The sequence below is a fragment of the Orbicella faveolata genome, unplaced genomic scaffold (assembly GCF_042242905.1).
Source record: "Orbicella faveolata isolate gen_17 unplaced genomic scaffold, um_ofav_v1 contig_3, whole genome shotgun sequence".
NCBI lineage: Eukaryota > Metazoa > Cnidaria > Anthozoa > Scleractinia > Merulinidae > Orbicella > Orbicella faveolata.
The window spans coordinates 3,342,097-3,359,965 of record NW_028301558.1 but is presented as its reverse complement, the minus strand read 5'-3'; the positions used below and the strand labels follow the sequence as shown (position 1 = coordinate 3,359,965).

Below are 17,869 nucleotides of genomic sequence, written 5' to 3'. Positions count from 1 at the left end.
ACAAATGGCATTGAATTTCTCGTTTTTCTTTACAAATCAGGCTTAGGATACAGTGCTGTAAACACCGCGCGTTCTGCGCTCTCTTCAATATTTGTTTTGGAAGACGGAGTAAAATTCGGAGAGCACCCGTTAGTAGCTCGCTGCATGAAAGGGATTTTTGAGTTAAAACCAGCTTTGCCCAAATATACTGAAATTTGGGACGTTAATATTGTGTTAGATTATTTGAGAGCTGCTGCACCCTTGAGATCCTTATCTCTTAAGCAGCTTACTCTAAATTTGACTATGTTACTCTGTCTCACTACGGGACAGCGTGGACAGACTATACATAAGTTTGATGTTAATTACATCCAAGAAATGGATGACCGGTACAGAATAACTATTTGTGAGAAACTGAAACAGAGTTATTTTATGATAAGCCTGTCGTCACTGCCTCAGCTAATTTTGGCTCCCTGCTGCTGAATCCAGACACACTTTGATCTGTGAAACTGTATCTTCTTTTTCCTTGTTTGGGAATAAAGTTTGTTCACTGTTATGAGTTGCTCGTGATGCAGGACTTTGAAGTCTCATGTGACTCCGTAGTGACGTAGACTGATGACAAGGTAGAATTATCAGATTAAAGGAGACTTACCTGTAAGCTGAAGTTTGATCAAGATTCTATCTTGTCATCAGTCCGGAACGAAGGAGTCACATGCCCTTATGTACCCCCTCCCCCCTCCCATGTCCTTCGTTCCTTTTTCTCCTGCACCACTCACGTTGAATACTGATCAGCAACGTGCATGCGCTTCTCATGTGACTCCTTCGTTCCGGACTGATGACAAGATAGAATCTTGATCAAACTTCAACTTACAGGTAAGTCTCGTTTAATCTGATAATTTGATGGCTTGAATCCATGCTTGCAGCGGTTCCTTTTTCGTCACGCAATACTGTCATCCCATTTTAGGGGGTAGGGGTAGGACAATTTCTATCCTAATACGTAAGGCTCCGTAAAGCTGGGAACCACTGGGAGCACACAATCGTGTTGAGTAGGAAGAGATTAAATTAAGAAATGAGAAGAATGAATAGTTTACCATTGTCCCTGTTGATATCTTTTACTCGACCACCGCTACCTACATGGTCTGCGTAATACTGTAACGCTAAACTCATACCTAGGTCTTTTCGCGCTGGCTGTGCAATTATTTTTGATTTACATGTAATACAGTGGGCTACCCCCGGGGAAATGGGTGGTGACCGCTTACTATGGGGCTAGCCGCTTAAATAGAGGTGTACCCTGAATATTTAATTTTTCACTATCGGGTTATAAATTTCTTGGTGAACGTGGAGTCAATTCAAGACAATCATGATAGACGTGTATTTGAATTATCACTCGTCATGCACCTTCAATTTCGGACCCTTATCTACCATCGCCCTTTCCAAAACAAAGTGTTTAAATTTTGGGTGGCCGCTGAATTGTCTTTACCCCTATGATAGGGGTAATGACAATAGTGAAACCCTTATCGGAACGACCAAATGGTGGCCGCGGAGGTAACCGGTCAATATGTGTTTTATTTACAATATTTTACTGACAATAATTTTGGACTGTATTGACAACACTCCTCTATTTTCTGTTACAAACATACCGATGCCTCGCCACTAGGCAAACAAAATACGCCAAATAAAATGGCATGGCCAGGGCTATTTACTCGCGTAATTACTAATTAAATTTAGTCTGTTTTTCTCATGAATTAGACACGTTGTGATTTCCTGTTTTCATTTCAGCTAGTTCTTGCTTCATTGATCTATAATTTGTTTCATGGCGATTTTTTTAAAATTCTAGTGAGTACTGGCACTAGCTTTATCAGCTGTTGTCTGAAACATCAAAACGTACAACAAACGTGATTTGGACCGAGGCCACGTACACTATAGAATACGATTATATAAATATACACATATTATTATATATATGAACAAACAGATGAACAATGATTAAATTGTTTCATTTATCCTGAGAGTGCTCTATACAAAATGGATCAAAATACGCAGCATATGCCGTGACAGCATTGCGTGACGAACAAATAACGGCTGTAAGATTGTGCTGCGCCGACACGCTTATCAGCAATGGTCAGCAATCGATCAAACGCATTATTTTGGCGCAGTGCAAAGCAAGCAACTATCTACAAATGACTCAGCCATTTTAGATGCAATGATGTTCATATGCGCAGAAAGATGGTCACAGATCCATGGTATTCGACGAATAATAGGTTGACAGTTGGCGATGTACATCGGACGTTAACCTTGTGTAAACAAAAGCAAACTTCTGCTCTATGTACGACGAATGGTGAGAGATCGACTAGAAACACGTCAAATCGGCTTTGGACCTGCCTTTTGCAAGAAATAAGGTTAGAACATTTCGAAATTATCAGCTCTGTGTCTATTTCAACTTATTATAGGTCAAGTCATGTGGCGCATGCTAAAATATACGTCTAACCCGTAAATTGAAATTTGACGACGGATGGTCAAATATTTGCATTTTTGACGTACTTTGAAAAGCTCTCTTTTTACAGGAATCTTTAGATCATCCTTCTGCAATTCAACCACCAGAAGCTTAATCCATTTGAAGGTTTCGCACATGGTGAAAATCAATTATAGTCACGAAGTACTTTTAAGTGAATGAAATACCTGTCTTCGAAATTTAATTATTTTGCACCCAAAAAGACAACTCAACATTCCCTAAAACCAACCCAGTACATATTTAAACATTGGACAAAAATATTTGAGTGTTTTAAAGACGGAAGAATGATGTGGTTTTGCATGCGAGGCTCTCAAACTTGCTTAATAAAATGGTGCGTCAAATGACGATTTTAACGGAAGTTGGTAATTTGCATATTTCTTTGAAATAAAAGGATATTTTGCCAAAAAAAAACTATCCAGTAGTTTTTGTCATGCCCTAGCCTATCTACCACAAGAATATGAGCGAAATCGAATTTTCCACCCTTGCCGCGAAATTAAGAATTTTTCTGATTTTTACAGGCAGGCACTCTTAAGGGTAATTTGAGAACTGTTTATCACTGCCCCTGTTCTTTTCGTTACGTTGTTAATCCATAATATTCTGAGAATATCGCTTATACTTACTTTGGTAATTTGTTTCGTCTTAGGGTGAAGGACTATATTGCTGGCGGCTTATTTCTTAATTATTTGTGCACAAGGGCACACAACAACTTATGTCTTCTTCCTTATTCCTCGTCGTTCCCTCTGGAACATAGGGCACTGACTACTAGCTTCCATCTTTCTCGTTCTTTAGCTGCCGTCTTCGCCTCCTCTCAGGACATGCTGATGGTCTTCAATTCAGCTTGTAGAGTTCTTTTCCAGGTCAAACATGGTCTTCCTCTCCTCCGTTTTCCCTGTGGGTTCCAGTTCAAGGCTTGGCAGGTGATGCTTGTCTGCTCTCGGCGTATGGTATGTCCGATCCATCTCCACTTTCTATTCTGGTGTCACTGATGGGCTCCTGCCCAGTTCTTTACCAGAGTTTTTGGTTAGAGATGTGCTCTGGCCATCTAATGCGTAGAATCTGACAGAGACAGGTGTTCTTGAAGACCTGCAGTTTGTGGTCTAATTTCTTGGTGCGCCTTCAGGTTTCCGCCCTGTACAAAAGAACTGATTTGACATAGCTGTTGAACAGTCTCAGTTTCGTGTGGCAGCTGAGGTTTTTACCCCTCCATACTGGTCTCAGGGTGGCAAAAGCTTGACGTGCTTTGTTGATTGTAGCCTTAATATCCTCGTCTGTTCCTCCTGTCTTACTCACAATGCTCACGGCACGAAAAATCGCCTTTACTGCGCGTCAGATGTGTGGTTAAAGGTTTTGTAAAGGCCGCCTTTCACGCTTTTGACGATCTTTGACGCGAATCAAAGATCATCTTTGAATAAACCTTTGCCACCAAAATCAAAGGCGTGAAAGGCCGTTTTTACTTACCTGTGAACGCCTTTGTTTTTAGGGTTAAAGGTGATCCTTTGATACGCCTTTGCGCACTGTCAAAGGTGGGTCAAAAGCGTAATCAAATTTGTCTGCGATTCAAGTCAAAGGTTTGCTAAAGATGTGGTCGAAGATGCCTGTGACGCAGGCCAAAGGTTTGTCAAAGGTGCTCCGCGCATTCCGCGCTCGCGCGTCTCGCCCGAACTCCTCGCTCGCGCTCCTCTTTCGCGCTTCGCGACCGTTGATCACGTTTCGCGCGATCCACATCTTATACGCTTTTTTCTGCTTGATACACGAGCTTTGTAGCTCCGCACACGAAAGATACAATCATATCCGTACTCTTGTTTTATGTCTGACAAGGTTTGAAGAATATATCAGCTTTAATAAGGTTATTTTGCACCAAAACTCTTGACAAATGTTAACGGAAAAGCGGCCCGGAAAGATCATTGCACCTGATTTTAGGAAAATAAATATACTCAACTTCATCTCAGTTTTAAGTTTTTTTCCCGTTTTTATCAAGAGTAAATACCTTCAAGTACCTTGCACAAATGTTTTGGGCTTCAGGTTTCAAAAAGCCACGTTGCAGGCTTGGTTTCAAACTACACGTAATGCGACTGATCATAAGGAAAACATTGTTCTGTCTATCGTGAAACAGTCAACAAATCTTCTATGGTACAAAGCGCATTTATCTATCATTGAAGTACTATGGCTAAATTCTCAGTTCCTTAAATTTACTAGACTAGACTAGACAATAGGGAGGATAACCGCAAAATTTCGGCAAACTTCGCACAAAAGTCAACTAGTGTTTACAAGCGTCCTTTCCAGATGGCACGTACAGTCCGTTGCATGGAACTCCTAATGTTTTGGCAGTTCTCCTTTTCTGCTGCTTGCATTTGCTTATTCTTGCATTATAAGTGGAATGGAATATTGTGTTTCCACTTCTCTCTCATCAAAGTGGTGAAACTGCCTTCTTGGGGGTCAATGCCAACTGAATCCCCATGCTTTCACAATTTGACAGTCTAAGGCGTTGACGAAATTAATGAATGCATCTTCACTGGATAAGTCCATCCTGTCAACCAAATCTTGTCCGCATTTGTCTAAACAGAAGCAAACAGACAAAAACGTTGGAAATGAATATTAAGGGTGAATCCTGGCATTCTATTCCTTAAAGTTTACCTATAGTTTTTGCTAATATCACATCAATAAAACGTGACCAATCAGATCATTACTCCTCTTCTGCATAGTTTGTGCTTCCGTCAATAGCAAATATGTATTTAATTTTACCGCAGTTTAGGAATTTTAATCTTAAACTCAGTTTACTAACAAAAAAACGGTGAAAATAGTCTTGTCTGTAGTCCATAAACAGATTTTCGTTCACGTGGTTGGTCTAAACGCATCACATGACTGAATATGCCCCAGGTAAAACTGGGCAAAATATATGAGTAATATTCCTCATTTTCAAAAGATCCAGCGTGTTGCGTAATATATTTGACTGAGGATAATAAACACAATAGCACCATATTTTGACTTTAAAAATATGTAAGGGTATATGTCTTTGGCATTATGTGCTCCTCAAAGCTCACGATTTTCCTTGAGCTTTGCTCTAAGTAAACTGTTTGCTTCTGGGAACTGATACTGTCTGTGGACAAACATTTTCATCAGAGTGCAGAACACTTTTCAGAGAAACGGACATCTCACAACAAAGATCTTTTATGGCTACAAAATAGCAATCTAAAAAACCAACAAATCTGACATAAACTGTGACAAGAAATGAGGAATACACACACCTATGGGAATATTGCTGTTCCTGTGTCATTTCCACAGATCTCTTCATGATCAGTAGTGTTATCTTTTTCCTTATTTTCCTTGTAGATCATATGTGAAAGGGAGCATATAAACATATCAAAATAATTGCACATTTGATTAGTAAACAGTTAGCAACCACTTGTACACTTTTTTCCACTAAAAAAAATTCATGAAATTAAATAATTTAACATGAGACATGCCTGCATGGAATCGCATAGCTGTTATATTCATTGAAACAAAAATCCAGTCCAAGATGATGAATACAACCACTGTGATTCCCAGCAGCCGCATCTCATAGAGGGAAATGGCCATTATCCAGCCAAATTTGCCGACAAAATTTTAAATTGGGTAAAAGCAAATAAAGGTCTTTGCCAATTTACTATTTAACTAAGTTATCATCAAATCCTCTACGCCTTAAATTCTCTACTGATCCCATCAATAGTTATGAATTAATCATATTATTAATTTTGCTTGAAAAAATTTGGTTTGAAACCTGATGGCCAAACCAAAACAGTTGATATTGCAGACAATCACTCAAAATTTAGATTCAAAACTCAGGTTTTACCAATCAAAAACCAACATTTCCTGAGACTTGTTTGCAACATTCTACAACTTTGATTCATTCACCAAAAAGATTCCCATCCCTTGCATGTTTTCAATAACATTTTAATTTCTTAATTTTCGTCCAGGTGAGCCGACCAGTTGATGTATTTGTCCCATGAGAAAGACAACATTATATTTTCCTCACTTTTACTTAAATGAACCAAAAAGAGACAACATTTTTTTCACAGAGTGAGACTACAATAAAAATGATCAATTAAAATAATATTAATAAAATTATAGCCAGGTTTTTTAAATCTATTTATATACTTTCTTTGCTGGAAAAAGATATAAAAAGTTGTGGCTGAAGAAATTATAAGATGGTCTATGCTACAAAATATAGAAGTAACAAATGAATATTCCAGCCTTTTACCTACCAAAATGTTGTGATGTTTGCACACTTTGGAGCACTGTATGATTAAACTGCATCTGAGTTGACTATGAACTACAGAGGTATATTGTATCGTCTCCTAATTTATTCTGTTAATATCTTCAGTTCTTTTAGAATGGCTAGCTGAAGGATGAAAACAACATTCATAAGCAGATTTCCCCTAGTCAGATTTTAATTGGCATTTAATTGTCTACTGCTCAAAAGACCAAGACATGAAACCTAAAACTATTGGTACTGTCCAGAGAGGTCACATAATAATATTGTTATGAGCTCAGCTTTATAATTTGCAACTAATGGCAAGTTTGATTTGTACCAAACATTGTAACAATTTCACCTACTAAAGACAAGCTGGATTATGTGTACTAAAGGCATCTGTGGTCGAGTGTCGATTGATACCCTTGATCGATACTCTCAATTGACACTCAAACAACACCCGATCGATACTCAATCGACACTCCATCGACACCTTGGTTGACAGTCAATCTACATTTCTATTACTCAGTTTTGCAAATGTCACAGGGTAGGTGCATTTGATCACCTGGTATGACACTATTCTTAGCCCAGGAGACAGTTCAAAATGTCAAATGCCTGGTGGGTTCCAGGGAGTGGTTGGGCAGGAGATAGTGGAGTTCCAAATGACTGATCCATAATCCTGATACAACAAATATCAAAACAAGTTTTTACTACAATTGCTACTGATCTCGCAATCTGATTGTCATCACAGAGGTCAAAATTTGTTGTGGACTCACATGGCCGCGCTTTGTGAGTCCACAACATTTTGACCACTGTGATGATGCGTGCCATTGTCAATAAGAGTACAGACCACGCTAAACCACATTTGATTTGTTAAAATAAAACCAGTGAAGTCATTTATCAACATCAACGAACAAACATCATCATAATTTCAACTGTGGCAACAAACAGAGCTTTTTTTCAATAGAATGGTAACTAGAGACAAAAGCAGAAACTTATCCATAGATTAAATTTTCAGAGTCAACAACTCTTTCAATGGTACAATGAATATAATAATTAAGTCAGGTCGAGATGGATTGTCATGCATGGCTGACTGAGGTTTTCCTTCAATGCAAGTTTCCTTTATATTTACATGAGCTTTCTTTCAAGGGAATTGTTTGAGCTCAGAAATTACCAGAGGCATTGTGCACAAAAATTAATACGCAGATAGATTTAAGTTTAATTATTAAGTTACGTTTATTTCAAGCACTGATCATGCTAAAATCTATGCTATGACAGACACTTCAATTCAATGTACAAGACTTGATTGAGTAAGAAAAATATTATCTTTGTCAACTTTTGTAAATAAGTATATGTGGATTGAAAATAAAATTTTGTCTTTTCTTAACGAAGAGCTCTGCCGATCAACTGTGATTCAGTCAAGTGCAATTAATCTTCGACCAAAATGTTTTCACTGCCGAGGATCTGTCCTGCTATGAATATACGCAATTCATAGCTCTTTATGTAACCATTGGTGGGTTTAATTTACTTTTTAAACTCCGTTATTCTCTGAACATTGAAAAAAAAAATGAACGAAATTCAAAGCCTTACCTTTCCTGGTCCAAAACACAATGAAAATTTCACCAGAGCCGCCGTAATGACGGCAGGTTTCTTTTACAGGTCACAGGTCACAATCAAAAAGCACTCAGTAAAACTCGCGATGTAAATTTTACCCGAGATTCCCAAGAGGTTTATCGATGTTTCCATGCAACAAACCCTAACTAAAATTGTTTTACTATAGAATTTTAATGAAAAAAAAAATTCTAGGGGTGATATATGTACGAAATGGGTTGAAATGTAGCTTTCAGACATGTAGCGTTACATATATTTTATCGTAATAAGATAATTCATTATGATAGCAGACTGTTTTATTTCTATCTTTTTTTGAAATCTTTACAACGAGTATGTACTAAACAGAAACAAGACGGTCCCCTATAGCTCTTCTGAAAACAATTTCACGCATAAGTAATTGGCCTTTTCATGCATCACAAAAAATTCGAAAATAGCTTCACGTTCACAGATCAGAAAAAAAAGAAGCAATCACTTTTCACTTAAAAATGCAAAGGCTAAATCATGTGTCACATAAAAATACAAATTCTATCCACCTTTCGCAAAACATATACAGAACACTCCATTTTGATGCATCAAAATGCCGTGTGCATGTGTGACACATCGTGACAGACTAGATTCTAGGCCCCTCTGGTTCACTGTCAACATCAGTGTAAGTCTCTTTCGTTATCGTATTATATTGAAAGGTTATAAACAATTTATGTTTTCAACAGAAATAACCCTTGGCTTTCTTTGGATCAATTTGTTTTATTACTCCAGTGCTACAGCTTATTTCCCCTATGCGTTTTTCTTAGAAAAGAGCTGTTATAGTTACACTTGGGACGCACTTGTATGCATCTGTTTTATGACGTTTTGGCCTATTTTTGGTGGCCTGTGGCCTGTGACCCGTGACCTGTGACCTGTGACCTGTGAACTGTGACCTGTGAACTGTGAAAGAAACCTGACGCCATAATGAAGCCAAATGAAGAAAAATGTCTACTTTCCTCGCAGCCGAATTCGCTGACCTTTAGTCTCCTCTGTGATTGGCCAGAAAAATGCGGGAAGCCGCTGGCAGCCGCGTTTTTCCCGCTGTTTTCGAGCTGTTCTCTTGTGCCACCTCCAGGTCAAGTGAAAACTTTTTTATTAAAAAAATACACATTGGCAAGAAAGCAAGCTTTCATTTAATCGTTAAAACAGAAAACAAACAAACAAAAATACCAAAACGCAGGCTGTTATGGCGTTAAAAGAGGAGTCGCAGGATATGGCCATATTTGACCTCGCTTTTGACGTGACATGACGTAGGATCAAAGTTGTACAAAGCCATGGCGCCTTTGAACGCCTTTGACATAAGTGATCAAAGGTATGCAAAGCCGCGGTGTCTTTGAGCGCCTTTAACCCGCGTCAAAACTGTAGTCAAAGTTATTGAGATTTTTGACCTCGCCTTTGACAGGGATCAAATCTATGGCAAATCCATAAGATATTTGATTCCTCCTTTGACATGGGTCAAAGGTGGAGTCAAAGTTAAGATCACATTTGCCCTCTTCTTTGTCATGGATCAAATGTATCGGCAAAGCCATGACATTTTTGACACACATTTGATGCACTTCAAAGTTTGGATGAAAGCTATGATCATATTTGACCTCGACTTTGATCAGAATCAAATTTAGAGTAACTCCAATTTTTCGTGCCGTGGCCGCCCAAGTAGGTGAAGCGATCATTTTCCTCGATGGCCTGGCCATCAACAGTGAAGGGGGTTTCCTGGCTTGCATTTATTCACATGTTCTTGGTCTTTATGACATTGATCTCTAGACCTGCTGTCCTGGCAATATTGCACAGTCTCTCGGTCTTAGCCTGCATATGTCCCAATGTATGTGAGAGTAGGCTAACATCATCAGGGAAGTCCAGGTCCTCTAGCCTCCGCAGGAGGGTCCACTGAATGCTCTTGCATTTGGCTGTTCCATTGTTGTTTTCAGCACCCAGTCGATAACTAGTGAGAAGTGGGGACAAGATACATCCTTGTATCACTCCAGTGTTGACAGTGAAGGGTGCAGACAAATCAGTGTTGTGGATGACTCTAAAGCTGTTATATTCATAGAAGCTCTAGATGATGTTTACGATCTTCTGGGGAGTACCATAATGCCTCAAGATTCTCCAAATCGTTGTTCTGTCCACCATGTCAAATGCCTTTTTGAAGTCAACAAAACTGACATACAGCGATGACTGCAATTCTAGCGACTGTTCAATGATGATGCAGAGAGTTGCTATCTGGTCTGTGCAAGATCTACCTTTCCTGAACCCTGCTTGTTCCTCTCTCAATTTGGCGTCCACAGCTTTTCTTATCCTCCCCAGAATTGACCTAGTGTAGACCTTGCCTGGCAGAGACAGAAGTTGGATTCCTCTCCAATTCCGGCAGTCGCTAAGATCCCCTTTCTTGGGAATCTTTACAATATAGTCCGTCTTCCATTCCGTTGGCACTTCCTCTTTCTCCCAGGCATCCTGCAGTGCAGTGTCTGCTTTCATGACTTCAGGTGGAATGTTATCTGGACCTGGCGCTTTACAGTTCTTGATTTTCTTGATAGCCTCTACTACCTGTAATTGTTCGTAGGGATCCTCTTTTATCTGTTGATCTGCAGTGTTTGTTGGCGCATAGCACTGGATAATTGACACTTTCTGGAACTTTGACTGACACCAGGCTCTTAAAACTCTTTCATTTATTGACTCCCATTTCGTTAGGTTTCTGTTCGCTTTCTTGGTCAGCATTATGCCCACTCCATTTCTGTGGTCGTAGCCCTCATTGGGTGGTCCTGAGTACAGCAACACATTTCCTGATGCCAGAGTGGCTTTTCCAGATGTAGTCCATCGAACTTCACTCAGTCCTAAACCTTCAACTCCATACTTGTACACCTCCCTTGCCACCCAGACGACGATCGAATAGTATCCCATGATGCATCTGGTTTAGGCATATATTATCGCTGCGTACGTGACGTCATCATTTATTCCACGCTCTCGCGATGATGCCGTGGCGTGCTTTCACACTTGTCTGGATTCCGTGGCTTCTGCTTTTGAGAGTACCGAGTTAGTTTATATTCACTGCATTTCAAAGGAGAATTTTGCCGTTACAGTGAAGGGTTTTACTTGTGTTTCGTTGGTCTGTCGGGAAATACATATAAGCTATGTGGAAAGCATGGACGAACGAAGAAGAGCTCTCGTTCCTGTGGTTGTGGTGAATTCGCCTACGGACGAATTATTCGCTGGAGTAAGAAACCCTGTGCTGATAAGAATAAGTTACAACAGGTACATTCTCCGAAGAGAAGTTCAGGGGTTTTCTGATTTTTCTTTTGACATCTCTTGTCCACTTCTCAGCAGGCTTGTTCCATGTTGTGCCGTTTGCTGCATGACATCTCTTGATTACGGCTCCATTGAACTATTGAAATTTACGAAGATAAACACTCCGTTATTAAGGCTAGTTATCACTGCTGAGCATTTTGCAGTTTCGGAAAGAACAGTAACTAAAACACCTTCGAAAATAATCATTTTGACTCTAAAAGATGACCAAGCTCGGGAATAAAACGCCAAACGAACTGAGACTTGAAGCAGACATTCACACACGCAACACTGGTATGTTACGAAATTTCAGTCCACTTCGATCGCTTAAAAGGTCATGAAAATGTGGGTACGTCTCGGTACTTCTTTGCCAAAAATCATTTTAATGTCTATATTTTGTGGCGTGATGCCCAAAAATCGAAGACATCAACATACTGTGCAAAGAAAAGCGAATATTCATGACCTTGTTACGGGTCAACGAACACTTCTTAACAGAATGGCTTGCTAGTCCTGGTGGCACCAAATTTCGGAACCGATATAAGAAATGTCAAAGGAAGAACTGAATGTTTGTTTGAAGTGTTTTTACGCGTCTGCGAGGAAGAAAGATGGCACGTATTGCGAAATCAATTAGAGCCGCCACTGATCATTTCCTTCGCACCCCGCCGCACAACAAACCGTTTTCCATTATCTCTGACCAGGCAAAATTAATAAAATTATTAGAGCATTTGTAAAAGGCCTCAGGAAAACAGGCATCCTTGCCGGCGTAGTCCATAAGAAACCAATTTCCAATGAGCAGATGAGGAAACTGTTCGACTTAAGAGCTCGGATCGGCGGAGAGCAAAAATTCCGCACAGCTACAGAGGACGACCCGAGTTTTATCTCGGTCTCTTTTTTGGCCAACGAGGACGGGAGAATGAACGACACCTAGCGCCAACAATTCTGTCCTTGCGAAAAACACCTCAAGGAGTTGGTTGTTTTGAGCTGAACCGAACTAAGCCCGGTTCTTTACCAGCCACGAAAAACCATCAGGGTGGCCTCGGAGATTCTGAAGCTCGAAGATGAATCTGACGCTAAGATAGTTTCTGTCCTTGACTCTGAATCTGGCCGACAACATACACCTCGAGATGCCAAGACTTTCAAAGCAAGGGAATCTTGAAAGCGGTCTTGTCGAGAATAATTTTGGCACAACGTCTGTATCACATGGCGATCAAAGTTTTCCGCAGCATTATTACAACAGCAATGTGCAATTGCACAATTATTCGGCTCCTCTCCGTGACTCGAACTTGATCGCTCTTCAAACTTTCTGACCAAGGTTATATCTCCTTCATTTGATAGACGTTCCTTGAATTCTACTTGACTGTAATTTCATTGAGCAAATTCGCTTGCTTCGCTTTCAATTTTTTCGTTCAACTAATTTTACAAACGGCGCACATGTCATATGATTTCCAACTTGTTGTTGTTTTTGCCAAATCGACTTCCGGTGGCTTTGTTAAATTTAAAATCCAATGAAATTAAGCTATAATTTCCAAGTATACAAACGCACCGAATTTAATAAAACAATTATTCCATTCGCGCTTGTTGGATATGAGATTGGTTATAGCCAACTCATATCCAACGCCCACTCATGGAATAATTTTTAATTATTATTTTTAATGGGGGGAGTCTTTTCAAATGCAAATGACATTAATCTTTTTTTAATGATATTCCCGGCCCGCATGAGCCTCCATTGCAAGCTAGTTCCAGTCCAATACCGAGAATACGAATATGGTCTATTTTCATCGACAATGAGACTACAGACGTCACACTGATGGCGCCATCATGTACTGAGAGCTTGGAAATTTTCTCAGTTTTTTCACAACGTTTTCGGTCTTGTAAGTTCACGATTCAAGTGACAGATTTCACTTTAACAGAAGTTCTTTAAAGAAAATCATCAAAATCGTTTAAGATGACTTTTAGTTGCGACAAGAGATTATGTCTCTCTTGGTTGCGATTATTGGATTCAGTTTTAAAGTCAAAAAACGTATTGATCAAAGTTTGATGTGGAACTGGATGAATGGACCGAGTCGAATTTTTTCTGTCGTGTTCAAATTATTAAGAAGGTTTTCAAGAATTTTCGAATGGAATGAACTTTAGTTACAGAATTCCGGTTTCTGTATTTTAGTTTTGTGTTGGACGTGCGTAGTTTCATAACGTCATGAGTTTTGGTATAGATGGTTTTCACTGTCACGCAACGAAAAAATAAATCGAAAACTATTCAGAGGATAAGTCAAGAAATTTTAATGATTGTAGGAAACAGATAAAGAAGACACTTCTCCAAGTTTTGGGTCTCCGCGTTTTCCCAAACTTCAAATATTCGTCGAAACGTTTTGCGCAAATTTACAGAGCCCAGTATGGAGCCGCCATGTTGTTGGAGCTCTGTGCTCCACCAACATGGCGGCCGGAAAATAGTGCAAACATCTGGAACTTACTTTAGAAATCTAGGCGACTGATTATCTGAACTGAAACAACAACCATTTACACAAGCACTTTTCCTAACACTTTAACTCCTAAAAAGGCTAAAAATCAGTAGATAAGTGTGTATTTTTGCACGAACGCGATCGAAGCGGTATGTCACGCACCGCGATAGCTCTGAACTTCAAACGGCGCTGGTTTCCAAACCAAGCACGCTATTGAGCTGAAAAGTTGTAAACCGATGAAAATTTAGATCCTCTTATGCCTTATGAGGATAACAATTTTCGTGGCTCTTTAGTTTTGGATTTTGGAATTTGATGACGTCACGTGAAAACGATCTATACTTTTGACTAACATATTTCGGGTTCTCTTGGTCTCTTACCAGCGTTTTCTATCGTCGGCAGTCTCGTTCATTTAGGTATTGTAACTGAAACAAATTGACCCAGGTATTTGTGGGTCTCTTGTCTTATGACTTCTTAATGAGGACAAAATTCGCCTTAACATGGTCAAAGAAGTTTGTGGATCCACTCGGTACGACTCGTGGATCCACAGCTACTTTCACAATCATCAACAAGAGGACAGACGCATCAAAACCTAAGTGGCGTCAAATTGTTAACTTCCATCTGACTAGGGAAACTTAGAAATTGGAAACAAAACTGTCTCGTTTGTTGTTGACAACTAAGTTGTTTTCTTGTCCAAAAGCAAATCTCTTTAGTCTTTCAAAATGTTTTCTCAATTTTTTACCGATAGCTTAAATGCTTCATAGTAGCTTTTTGACTATCGATCATTTTTTTATTATCATCGCAATTAGATCGTAGTTGTGGGCAACTAACTCTCTAGTTTTTGAGGCCCTATAATTGATTACTTTTCAACTTGCTGTTTAAAAAGTGACCCTCGAGCGAAAATCATGTTTCGAAACGAAAGTTTTCGAAAAGGGGTAAAATAATGCCGCTTCCGGAAAAAGTTAACAACACAAAGAAAAGGGTTCTTTGATTTTCTTGGTTGAGTAAAATTTGACAGATGGTTCTCGAGCTTTTGCTGTTTCCGCTCCTGAACTCTGGAACAGTCTACCTGTTTCTATCCGCTCATGTGACAATCTAAGTTCTTTTAAATCTAAACTCAAAACTCATCTTTTTAAGAAAACTTATTATTCTTAGCGATTTTTACTTTCTATTACTTTCTTAAATGCACATTTTTAATTATTAAGATTAGTACAGATCATTTTGGCGAATTGTACAGCGCCTAGAGCAGGCATGGATAGGCGCTATATAAATATTTATTTATTTATTATTATTATTAATTCAATCATTATTGCTTTTTATTATATGGCTTTGGCTTGTGGCCGATATAACGCGCGCTCTGATTGGTTAATTGTCACTGAATTGTAGGGCATTATTCTCCCGTAATGCCCACGGGCCGATTACGGATTATGCAAATTAGGAAGAGCCCGGTTCTGAAAATTCAAGCGCATTGAAGCGATGAAAGCCGATTAAAATCAGTACGAGAATATCAGTAGCTAAAAGTTTAGAGATATTTCTTTAATAAAATTTATATAGATGACTTACCAGTCGGTAACCTTGGCGGGCACTAGTGAAAAACAATCAAAGTTTGCCTAGTCTTAAGTAAAGCTAAAATCGCTAAGTAAAAAACACCATCGGCAGATCTGCCATGCATCCTGAGCAGAACACCACAAAGAAACTTATAGGTTATCATCTTAGTCACAGCAATTACCGAAGTATTGAACTCCGTCAAAGTTCTCGTCAAATAGATTCCCTCGCTTTGACACAAGCAAGTGTAAATCAGCCTCCAGGATCATCAGATGTAAACAATCGGGCGGTTTCTGTCGGTAGCAGTGTTTCTGATAACTGCAGACGTTCACAAGGCTTGAAATGTTCATCCATAAATCCCAGAATGAAGAAGGCGAAGATATGTTGTCGAAAGCGAATGCGAAGATCGAGTTAAGCTTATTTTGAGCAGTGCATTCTGAAGCATTAGTATCTTCTTTCACCGAAAGACGGTTGGTTTGGACAATTTTGAAGCACTTGCTGTCTTTTCTATATGCGTTGACGTTTCGCCCCAAAAGTCGGAAAAACTTCCCCATCAACTTGTGGTACCACGATACTAAAATACGTTTTTGAGGCTGTGACAGTGACTTTTCCGTAAAGAAATGAGTGTTTTTAACGGAATACGTAATACAGTGGTGAAATTCACTGACTGTGTAGTTTTGCCCTAGGTTTGAGAAGATGAATGAATCGGTAAACGCGCGCATCGCCGGATGTAAATTGACGACTTCCGCTCGAATGATTTTTCTCTTTATTGATGAGCCATATAATAAACAACTTAATAACCTCGACCGTTCGGTCGTTACGGGAAAATCTCAAACCTCGGCCTACCGTATTGACCTCGCTATCGCTCGGTCAATACGGCAAAGCCTCAGTTTGAGATTTTCCCGTAACGACCTCACTCTCGGTTATTAAGTAGTTAATATTATTATATAAAACCAGGAGCCATAATCGGGGACGGAGACCGTAAGCGCGCGCCATTTCTAGTATTGGGGTTGTCCCCATGATATGGGACAATAATTCTATTTTTAGAACAGATTGCGCCATCGCCTACAGCACACGCGCGTACATGCTGCGAGGATTTTTGCGGATGTCGCGCGGGGGAAATGGCGTCCGAAATTCCCGACATTTTTCATGTTTTTGGCCCACAACTCGACGCGTTTACGTCTGTTGGAATTTTTTGCTTAAGTATTTTCGTAGTAAGCTGCTCCAGTTTGAGTGAAGTAAGACAGTGTCGAATTTAGGTATGTTCCGCTTTAAGCTTATATATATCGCTGACCAAGTTGTGTTCCGACGGATGCTTCTTTTACATGAGCTGTACATTATTCGACTTTAAATTTCACATATGTTGAAGATTAACAGCTTTTCCATTACACAGCAAAAAACTAGCTGGATATATTAAGATATAGCAGAGCTTCAGGACTTCAGTTTCCTAGCTCCTCTTACCACACGCTTGCGAGGAATTTGCCAGTCTATCGCGACCGAAAAGTAAAACAAAATAATTGCTAGTTTGAGTTTGGTCTGAATTGTAAGCAACGCTTGATGTTTCATCAAGGCTCAATAACTTCACGTCCGTAAATACTGCTCAGTTTTATTTGTGTAAAAATCCAGTAAAGTCTCTGTTGTCGATGAATGAGAGCGCCCGCCGATGCGTGTTTTGTATAGTCAGTAAACATGACAAATTGTACTTCCGCCGCACTTTCGTGTGAAAGCGTACATCGAACTCAAACAATAACTCTATAGTTTTTAAATATGTTTAAGACTGATAAATGTTTGAAAACATATTAAAAGCTTAGCTGAAAATATGCGAATAAAGCAGAAATAATCAGCAAAGTTACGATGACGCTTTCTTTAATCAACTTCGAATGACGATTTCGATTTTGTTGATCGAGTTATCAAAACTCCTTGTCTATTTTCATTTTCGCAGTGTAAAACTTCACTATACTTATGTTGAAGAAACACACGATGTTAGTAGCCTTTTTTGCGTTCGTGAAATTTGTTGCAGCATCTCAGCACAAAAGATAACGAGAGAAATCTGTCAAAAAGAGTCGGACTTGAAAGTGCACGAGCTGCACTATGCAAATGAGCTAACTGTACGCGTCAGACTTTCCTTTCGAAAACTTTTGCAAGCTCACCAAACAAGCAGAAACAATAAGAAACCATCAAAACAGCCTTTGGTTATGATTAACCATTGTCTGAGAAACTCACAAATTAACTCGATACCAGAGT

General features: G+C 39.4%; 1 protein-coding gene across 1 annotated transcript in view; it reads left to right on the top strand.

Moving 5' to 3' along the window:
- Nucleotides 1–17,869, top strand: part of LOC149106083 (uncharacterized) — a 40,949-nt gene that overhangs the window by 6,814 nt on the left and 16,266 nt on the right. The window lies entirely within an intron of this gene.